We start from the raw sequence: 10,516 nt of genomic DNA on the forward strand, positions 1-10,516 counted from the left end.
AGCAATACTTGCTCCTCATCAACTTTTCAACTTTCCACACTGTTGATGCTGCCTCAACAGTCAGCAGTGCATCATTCGGTACAGAGGTACAAAAGGCACTGCCTTCACTTCTGTAAAATGTCTGCTGGTTCAAAGTCAGCAAGAAATGACATTCGTAACTAGAAAATTTGGGGGGGATATTATGTTGGTTGCGCCTCCTGTTATCGCCTTAAGAGGGTGCCAATTGGGCCACAAAGCAATTAGCACCTGGGTGCAGTGATATCTGCACCTCCAGCGAAATGGACCGGACATTTTGCGGCGGTGCTAACTAATACCACCCGATCTCCTGCGCACGAAGATCTTGACGTCATTCGAGAGTGCAACACCCTTGTGACGCCCCGGAATGGAAATTGAGTGGCGTCTCCTCCTTTCCACCTGGTGCACTCAAAGACAGGTTGATTGGAGCGCTTCTCAGTCGCTGTGGGGCTGGGGGGACGTTATTTAAAGGGGACCTCTTCCTGGCTTCTGTGTGATAGCCATTTTTGCACCACTCCTTCTGAGAGAGAGAGAGAGATTTTCAGAGACAAAGAGAGAAAGAAAGACTTCTGCATTGAGTCAAAGCTGTCTGAGCTAGTTATTGCTTCTGACCATAACTTTGCAGATACTTTGCTTTTAGACCGACATAACTTTGATTGCCTAGATATTATGGGGGCTCCAATGGATGCGATTGTCGTCCTTCTCCATCACATTCGGAGGGCTCAGAGACGAAGAGAGAGAGTGGCAACCATGGCCTGGCGGAGGAGGGCCATCAGGCCTCTGTACAGGAGACCTTACCCTCCCAGGGTTTTTTGCCAACAGTTCTCCAACCTTACTATGTCTGAGGAGCAGTGTTTGTAAAGGTTGCGCTTCAGCAAGGAGGTGGTCACTGGGTTCTGCCACCTGTTTCAGCCAGATCTGCAGCTTTCAACTGAGGAGCAGGACGTCTCTGTCGGTGGCAGTGAAGATAACAGTGGCTCTTAACATTTATGCCACTGGCTCATTTCAATCAGCTACTGGGTTCATCGCCAATATCTCCCAGTTCGTGGTGCATTGCTGCATCCGTCAGGTCACAAATGCCCTCTTTAGAAGGAGACGTAAAACTCATTCACCATGACCCTGGACAAGTAGCAAGAACGCAGAACGGGCTTTCCGATGATAGCGGGCTTCCCCATGGTGCTGGCCGCCATTGACTGCACACATGTGGCTTTGCCTGCACCGCAAGAGAATGCCGATAATTTCTGCAACCGAAAGGGCTTCACTTCCATAAACGTTCAGTTGGTCTGTGACCACAGAAGGCTGATACTCGCTGTCAATGCCCACTTTCCTACTTTCATCAAGCGCCAGACTTCCGTGGCAGACCTTCCCAGGCATTGCATCACCCAGGAGGAGGTTGGCTTCTCGGGGACAAGGGATATCCTCTGTGAACCTGGCTGATGACACCGCTTCATACGCCCAACACCCCCGCTGAGCTGCGATAAATCGAGAGCCATCAAGATACCAGGAACATCGTTGAGCACACAATCGGCTTGCTCAAGCAATGGTGACGCTGTCTGGAACATTCTGGAGGAGCCCTTCAGTACTCATCTGAGCGAGTCTCCCACTTCGTTGTTGTCTGCTTCATGCTGCTTAACCTGGCAATCGTCAGGACCCAGCCAATGCAACCAGGAATTGGAGCACCAGCAGAGGAGGAGGAGGGAGAGTAGGAGGAAGATGAGGAGGGTGATCTTCAGTAGCACCAATGCGGAAGGGAGGCACACAATGTACAAAGTGGAAAGGCCGTCCATCAAAGGCTCATAGCAAGTCTCTTCTAGTCCCCCTCTGAGGAAATGGATTCTGCCATTCAAACAACCTGAATGAAATCATCCCGCAACCCCTAAGGCAGTCAAGGCAACAATGATTGCAAAGTCCAAACATATACATTTTGAATACAGACACATCTTTAATTGACAAACTCTGTGTGTCTCATTTCTGCCTGACAAACTAATAGAAAGAGGCACAGAAAGAACAATCATTAACATAACTGCCTCTCACAACATGGAGACAATGTCCCAAACAATTACAAAAAATTGACCATGAACAATTAAAAAAACAATGAAAAACATTTTGTCATACCTCCCACTTTTTGCCCTTCAAGGGTGATCTCCTTCCCTTGCGAAATTCCCCCCTTCCGACCCTGCAGCTCCTCCGGAATCGGGCCCCAGTGGCTGGAGCAAGGCTGGAGAAAGGTTGCTGATTGTCACAAACTGAGAGTGCAGATGCACTGGAAGGACGGCCTGGTTCGGCTCTGGGCCTGGAGGGCCCGGCTGCAGACTGCACCAACTCTGCATGGGCGGCAGCAGTCTGTCCTACAGGTGGTGGCAACTGCAGTGGAGAAGTGCCAGTCGCGTCAGCAGGAATGCTGTAATCTTGAGAGAGGACAGCAACTCCCTGCTCGAACGACACACTGGCACTCCCACGGGGCAGCACTTCAGCATCTGGAGCAAACTGATGGAGCACAGATTGCTGGCCTGCTGTGGTGCGGTGAGAGCCCCAGGGTAATTTGACTTTCAAGCGAGGGTGGCAGCAGTCAGTGCTCGCATGGCCTGTATATACTTCTGCATGAGACCAGCCAGTGAATGCATTGCAACAGTAAGCATTTGCATGGCAGCCGCCTGTGCTACGCCGAAGTGTTCCAACTCCTTGCCAGTGATTCAATGCATTCGGGCAACCTTGCCACTGCAGCCATGAGTTAAGTGTGCCTGGGCGCTCATTTCAGCGAGGACCTGCTCCTCCTCTGCATCCAGTGCAGCAGGCCTCGATGGCCTACTCTCCCTCCGGGGAGAGGGCCCCCGAGCTTCCCTACCCCCTCGCATTGCTGCAGCGCGCTGGGTCCTGGAGCTTCACTCTCATCAGACCATTCCCCCCTGCTCCCCTCCAGGGATGGCATATTCCCAGTGTGGGCATGGGTTTCCACAGGAGATGGTGGAACTGATGCTCCGGCTTCCTGTTCTGCCTCGCCTTCAGCTTCACTCCCACTGGCAGTTTGAGGGCCCGTCTCCTCACCTGGTGGATCAACATCTGAAAGCAGGTAGGTACAAGAGTGGCTTTAGCGTGAGGACAGGGTGGCAGCAAGCGAGGAATGAGTGCAGCGATTTAGTAATTTGCATTGAAAGTGTCAAAGGCTGGTGTTGTGAGGAACAAGTGGAAGGGGAGAGGACAAAAATGTGAAGACCTTACCATTGCTGTCCAGAACGGGGTCGGCGTCTCCAGTGGTGATGGGACCAATCACCCAGCTTGCCACAATCCTCTGGACATGCACTTCAAGGTCGCTGAGTGGTTGCAGCTGAGGCCGCCCTCCACCAGTCCATTGCTGCTGTCTCCTCTTATGAGACAACTTGGCCTGCAAGAAAAAGGACGGCGTCTGAGTAAATATCCAGCCATGGTCTTGCCTGAAATGCCTCCCATAATTAAATAGCCCTTACTGTGTTCAGCCATGGTCTTGCCTGAAATGGCTCCCATAGTTGAATAGCCCTTATTGTATGCAGCCATGGTCTTCCCTGAAATGCCTGCCATAGTTGAATAGCCCTTACTGTATGCAAAGTGTGGAATGTGCGTGTGCGTTTGATGAAAGGGCCATAGGTGTTGATGAGTGTTCGGCATTGGGGCTTTTAAAACCCTCTGGCCATAAAGTGAGGTTGAGATGGAGGGATGGAGAGGTTTTGTAAAAAAACTCACTCACGCTGACGACCCGAGTGAGGTCGTTGAACTTTTTCCTACATTGGAGATTGGTCCTAGGCACCATGCTGCTTGAGCAGACTCTCTGAGCCACCTCCCTCCACACTGTTCTGTACTCACGTGGCAAAGGCCTCCTGCCACTCTCTGGGTAAGGAATACATCTTCTGTGCTCCACATTGTCAACGAGAGCCTCCAAGGCCCGCTCGATGAAGCGCTGTGCTGGCTCCCTCGCCTGCTCCATAGTCCTTGGCTGCAAGATTTAGCCACAGGTCTGTCCAGGCCGAGATTCAAGGCTCCATTGAGTAATGTGTGGCTGCAGAGCAAGATCGACCCGCCCCATTAAGAACTGACCAGCGCCAGTGTGTCTGTGTTCCATCGCTAACTGATAGCACCTGCGCTGTGCCCGCACTCTGAGCTAGCGCCTCGCTCCTCGGCCTTAGCGCCTTATCAGAGGTGTGTAGCACCTGATTTAGTGCTCCAATCATCTCCAGGGGCGATAAAAGTCAAGTTTCATGTCACAGGCGATAATTAGCGCCAGGTGCTAAACTTTGTGCACCGCTAATAATGGTGCCCCAAATGGGGCGATACCGAATTTTTACCCCGTTAAATGTTTACATGCCCACATTTAACTGTAGCTCACAGTGTCAGAACAGTGACGGGTATTGTCAGACTTCCATGTATTTTCTTGCCGACTGCATCTCCCTAACAAACTTAGCTTATCACAGCACGGCTATTAATCAATTAATTGCCAGTGTGAAAAGTGCCACATTTGAAACATTAGCAACGTGTGCAGGACTGGAATGAGAGAGTGCCTGGGCTGTGATAACTTATCCAGAGCATTAAGATATTCATTAGGCCTGAGCCCTTGCTGCGAAAGAGAATTCTCCCCATACTGGTCCTTTTGCCGGTTATCTTCAATCGTTGTCCTCTGCTTACTTTCCCTCCTGCCACTAGATAACGTTTCCCCTTATCTCCTCTATCAAAACCCCTTTTAAATTTGGAAGCCTCCATTAAAATTCCTCTTAAACTACTGAGGAAAACAATCCCAGCTTCTGCACACTCTCAACATAACTGAAGTCCCTTATACCTCAGACCACTATGTAAGACATCAAACTGAGGCTTTCGCTCTTACGTCTATCTTTGTCTCTGTCTCCCTCTTTGTCTCAGTATATGATTCTGAGAGGGCTTGACAGGGTAGAGGCAGGGAGGATGATTCCCCTCCTGTTGGAATCTAGAACTAGGGGCAAAGTTTCAGGAAAATTTGTCGCCCATTTAAAACGGAGATGAGGAGGAATTTCTTCTCTCAGTGTGTCGTGAATCGTTGGAATTCTCTACCCCAGAGAGCTGTGGAGGCTGGGTCATTGATTATATTCAAGGCGGAGATAGACATATATTTGAGCTACAGGTGAGTCAAGGGTTATGGCGAGCGACAGGAAAGTAGTGTTGAATCGATGATCTGATCAGCCATGATCTTATTGAATGGCGGGGCAGGCTCGAGGGGCCGAATGACCCACTCCTGCTCTTTAGTCTTCTGTTCTGATTATTATTTCTGTCCCTTCTGCCTCTTTACCCTCTGTTCACAGGTCGATTGGGTATGATGTAATGAGAAAGGATTAATTCACAATTATTTTGTGCGAGGCCACTTGGGGCTGAGCGATCATAATATGATAGAAGTCTTCATTAAGATGGAGAGTGAAGTATTTGACTCAGAGACTAGGGTCCATAATTTAAAAAAAGGAAACTATGATGGTATGAGTCGCAAGTTGGGTAGGATGGATTGGGGACCTTTACTTAAAGGGTTGACGGTGGATAGGCAATGGCAAACATTTAAAGATCGCATGGATGAACTACAGAATTTGTTTATCTCTGTTTGGCTTACAAGGGAAATTATGGATAGCATAAGCTCCAATGAGTGCATACGTAAATTGGCAGAAAAAGCAGCAAACCAGAGGATTGGGAGCAGTTTAGGATTCAGCAAAGGAGGATAAAGGGATTGATTAAGGGGGGGCAAATAGAGTACGAGAGTAACTTGCAGGGAACATAAAAACTGACTGAAAAAGCTTCTATAGGCATGAGAAGAGAAAAAGATTGGTGAAGTCAAGCGTAGGTCCCTTAGAGTCAGAATCAGGAGAATTTATAATGGGGAAGAAAGAAATGGTAGACCAAATAATACATGGTTTGATTCTGTTTTCAAAAAGCAGGACACAAATAATCTCCCAGATATGTCGGGCGAAATAGTTTCTAATGAGAGGGATTAACTGAATGAAAACAGTACTTGTAGGGAAATGGTGTTAGGGAAATTGATGGGATTGAAGGCCGATAAATCCCCAGGGCCTGATAATCTACATCCTAGGATAATTAAGAAAGTGGCCCTAGACATAGTAGATTAATTGCTGGTCATCTTCCAAAACTCTATAGACTCTGGAACAGTTCCCATGGATTTAAGGGCAGATAAAGTTACCCCACTATTCGAAAAAGTTGGTAGAGAGAATACGGGGAAATATAGACCGGTAAGCCTGACATCGGTAGTGGGGAAGATGCTAGAGTCCATTATAAAAGATGTAATAGCAGAGCACTTGGAAAACATTTGATAAAATACCGCATAAGTTACTTTTAGCTGAAGTTGAAGCTTGTTGAAGTGAAGGCAAATTATTGGCCCAGAAAGTCGGGTCAGTGGATACACGCGGGTGCAAGCTCCCATCCTGCATTTAGCTAGCGCGCTGGCTGTTGAGCTGTGGGCCCACGTGGGATTCTGATACTGGGCCTGCTCCAACTGCCAACGTGCAGTGTTTGCGTATCCCAGGGGCGCAGCTAGTTTGAAGCGTCCCCTGAGATCACGTGGGCCATGGAGAGCTAATCGTATCAGGAAATCTCTATTCATAGATTTGACAGGATGACCTGTCAAATCAATGAATTTGAGTTCGGCCACAAAACAGGACTAAAACTTCAAATAAATGTTTTAATAAATCACATTTTTCAAATAACTATTAATGACATAAAATAAATATTTAAATAATAATTTAAATTTTTGAAAAAATTAATTAAAGTTTCTAACGGTGTTAAAAATAAACTTACACTTCTTTAAAATATTTATAAATAATAAACCTGCAGAAGAAATGTTTTAATTTTACTTAATTCACCACTTACCTTGTTGAAAGCTGGTCCTGCACGTGCTTTTTATAAGCGGAGCTGCTGGAGACTTACAATCCCGGAAACACCTGGAAAAAAAACGGAAGTTTAGGCGTAGGCGCTGCCTCTCTGGTGCATGTAATCGACCTGTGAACCCCTTCCTTTAAGGGAACGGAAGTTCTGGTTTCCCGCACATGCGAAGTGCATGCACGAAACCGGCACTTTCGTTGGGCCTATGCGTGAGTACCCAACGCGTACTCACCCTTCGGGATCCGAAATTCTGGGCCATTGACCTGGTTAGGAAATTGGTTGATAAACATCTCTCAATCTGAAGTTTAAAATTGAGTCCCAGGTCACAAATCATTATTAGATAGTAGACATGGAGCAAAATACATTTGATGAAGTCATGAATAAGTGACTTTTAGCTAAAGTTGAAACTCATGTAAGTGAAGGCAAATTATTGACCTGGTTGGAAATTGGTTGCACGACAGGAGACAAAGTTTATGGATAATGATCAGGGACATTCATTGGCAGCATATTCCGAGTGGTGTCTCGGAGGGATCTCTTTGGGGGCCTCAACGATTCATCGATTCCATTAACGACTTACTTGATTGGATTGGGAGACACACATCCAAGTTTGACGGTGACAAAAAAGACAGGCGGCATTTGAAGCATTTAGATGGAAGTAAGAAATTGGAAAAGATTGTCATAGATTGAGCGAATGGGCAAATCTCTGGCAAATTGTTTTATATATTAGCAAGAATTGATTCAAAAAGGCTAATTGAAAGCTGATACTTATATCTGTAGGATTACAATGTAAGAGGGAGAAATTATGCCACAGCTATACAAAGCACAGGTTGGGCCACACCTACGGTACAATGTTCAGTTCGTGGCATCACAGCTTAGGAAGGTAGTATTAGGTATAATAAGTGAAGCATAGATTTACAGAAGGACACAGAGGGCTAGATTTTCAGTTGCTTGCGCCAGCAGTTAGCGCCTTAAGAGAAGTGATTTTCGGGCGCTATTCGTGTAGCGCCCGGGCGCAGCGCAGTTTGCGCCCCGCCCCAAATTAAGTTGCCCGTTAGCGCCGGCGCAAAGTTTAGCGGCCGCCCGGATGCGCGCGCAGAAAATGACGTCACATCCTCGTGCAACGCCCTTTGGCCGCCCCGAATCCAAACTTCAGTCGGACCGCCCCATTCTGCAGCTGGCGTCCAGAGCGTTTGTAAAATGGAACGCAACACACCCTGGGGAGCGCAAATTAAAGGGCACTCCTCCTGCACTATAAACGGCAGTCTGCATGTGTTGTGTGGAATGATCCAGTGTGTTGTTGTGAACGGTTGTTCCTCCTCCTCCTCCTCCTCCTCCTCCTCCTTCCATCATCATCCTCCTCCTCCTCCTCCTCCTCCTCCTCCTTCCATCATCATCCTCCAACACATGCACCCTTTTCCCTTTAAGAGCTCACTGGCACCAGAGTGTCTGCCGTGCGCTGCGCCCGAGCTTGGGCGCTGCGCTCTGCACCGCCGGCTTAGCGCCTAAAGATAGTAGTGGAACGCCTCTTTTAGCGCTCCACCAACATCTTAGGGCGAAGCCACTGAATTTCCGGCAACGGGGCGCTACTTTGGGGCGGGCGCTAACTTCGGGCGGGCGCTAAGGTTAGCGCCCCAAAACTGTCTATACTGAAAATCTTGCCCAGAGAGTCCAAGGGAAAACATAAAAGGCGAGGTTGCACAAACTTGCGTTGTATTCCCTGGAACTTAGAAGCTCAATTGGTGGTTTGATTGAATTATTCACGAAATATTAAGTGGAACTGATAGTGTCGATAGCGAGACGCTATTTCTGATGGTTGACCCATCTGGGAGTAGGGGCCATAGCCTCAATATTAGACCCAAGACTTTCAGGAGAGAAGTTTGTGTGACAGAAATTTGTAACACACTTCCGCAAACAGCAATTAAAGCTGGGTCAATTGTCAATTTCAAACTTGAGATTGAGAGATGTTTTTCAACCAAAGGTATTAAGGGATCTGGAGCAAAGGGATGGAAATGGATTTCGATCACAAATTTACTTGAATCGAAGAAAGGCTCGAGGGGTTAAAAGGCGTACCCCTGTTGTTATTCTCTTTGTTAAAGGATCAAAGCGCGAATGTAAAGATGAGTATCACGATTTAAAAGCTGCGCCGAATAGGGATTTAATCCCTGGGCCTTCAGAGTAAAGTCTGATGCTCTACCGACTGAGCTACCCGGGCTCTTGCCAGCCAAAGCATTCAAAAGTACTTTCATTGGCTGCAGTGCATTATTGCACCTCCTACAAATTCAATTTTCTTGTCTATAATCCAGCCTGTACAGCGCAATTCTGCCGCAAATCCAGACTGACTGCTTCAGACCTCCATCACTTCAGAAAGATTATCCCTCGCACAAACGACATGCTCTTTAGCAACGGTGTCAGATGTGACAAGTGCCATCTCCCAATTACCTGCACTGGATCTTCAACTTTTCAGCGAATTAATGATTGACTTGGATGGAGCAATAGAGCACTGTAGATCGTATTTTGAAGATTGCACTAAGTTAGTCGGTCCATTCGTAATGCAGTTGGGAAATGGCGGTAACCAAAGGGACAGACACCGATGAAATAAGCCGGCACAACAAAGGCAATCGATTTCACTGTGCGCAAGTGTGACACCATCCACTTTGGAACAAATTAAGATAGTTCAGAGTATTTTCTAAATAATGGGAAGCTATTGACTGTTGAGGAGCAAAGAGGTTTATGTGTGCCAGTTCACAAATCATTATTAGTTAGTAGACATGGAGAAAAATACATTTGATAATGTCACGAATAAGGGACTTTTAGCTAAAGTTGAACTCATGTAAGTGAAGGCAAATTATTGACCTGCTTGGAAATTGGTCGTGTGACAGGAGACATCGTTTATGGATAATGATCATTTGCATTAATTGGCAACATATGACGAGTGATGTCTCTGAGGGATCACATTCGGGACCTTAACGATTCACGAATTTTATTAACGACTTTTTTGACGGGATTGAGAGCCACACATCCAAGTTAGACGATGACAAAAAAGGTAGGCGTCATTTTCATCAGTTGAGATGGAAGCAAGAAATTTGACCAGATGTTCATAGTTTAATTGAATGTGCACATTTTTGGCAATTTGATTTAAATATGAACATGTTTTCTCAAACTGTAAACTATGCCAACAACGGGGAAGAGATAACAGCAGGAATGTGTGATGTTGGATTAGACGACCAACATTGTGACTGGCATGGTCAGAGTGTACCCGAGATCAAGGGGTGGGCCGACAGTTGAGTGAGTAACCCCATAAACCAATAAAGAGCAACTGTTGTGACACTCTTTGTACGTGTACGCCCCCATTCTATGGTAAGTTGGCGTTGCTTATAGAATTGCATAACTGGAATGATCAACTGCTTGTCCCCTGAGAGTGCACCCCTAGCTTGTGCAAGCTGAGTGGCTCTCCCTTGTGCACAATTTTCAATTAGTTGTTTTAATAAATTCTGTACTTCGCCTCAATTCCATCTCTGTCTGGAGTTTCTCCAAATTCGAATCTAACAGTTGGTGTCAGAAGTGGGATACTGCACGTAAGTACCATCGGAGTTAAACAACACTGGAATTGACGACTGAGGCGAGA

Source organism: Somniosus microcephalus, unplaced genomic scaffold (assembly GCF_052327205.1).
Source record: "Somniosus microcephalus isolate GS21.2 unplaced genomic scaffold, FLI_Smic_1.0 unresolved_chr6, whole genome shotgun sequence".
In the NCBI taxonomy this organism is placed as follows: Eukaryota; Metazoa; Chordata; class Chondrichthyes; order Squaliformes; family Somniosidae; genus Somniosus; species Somniosus microcephalus.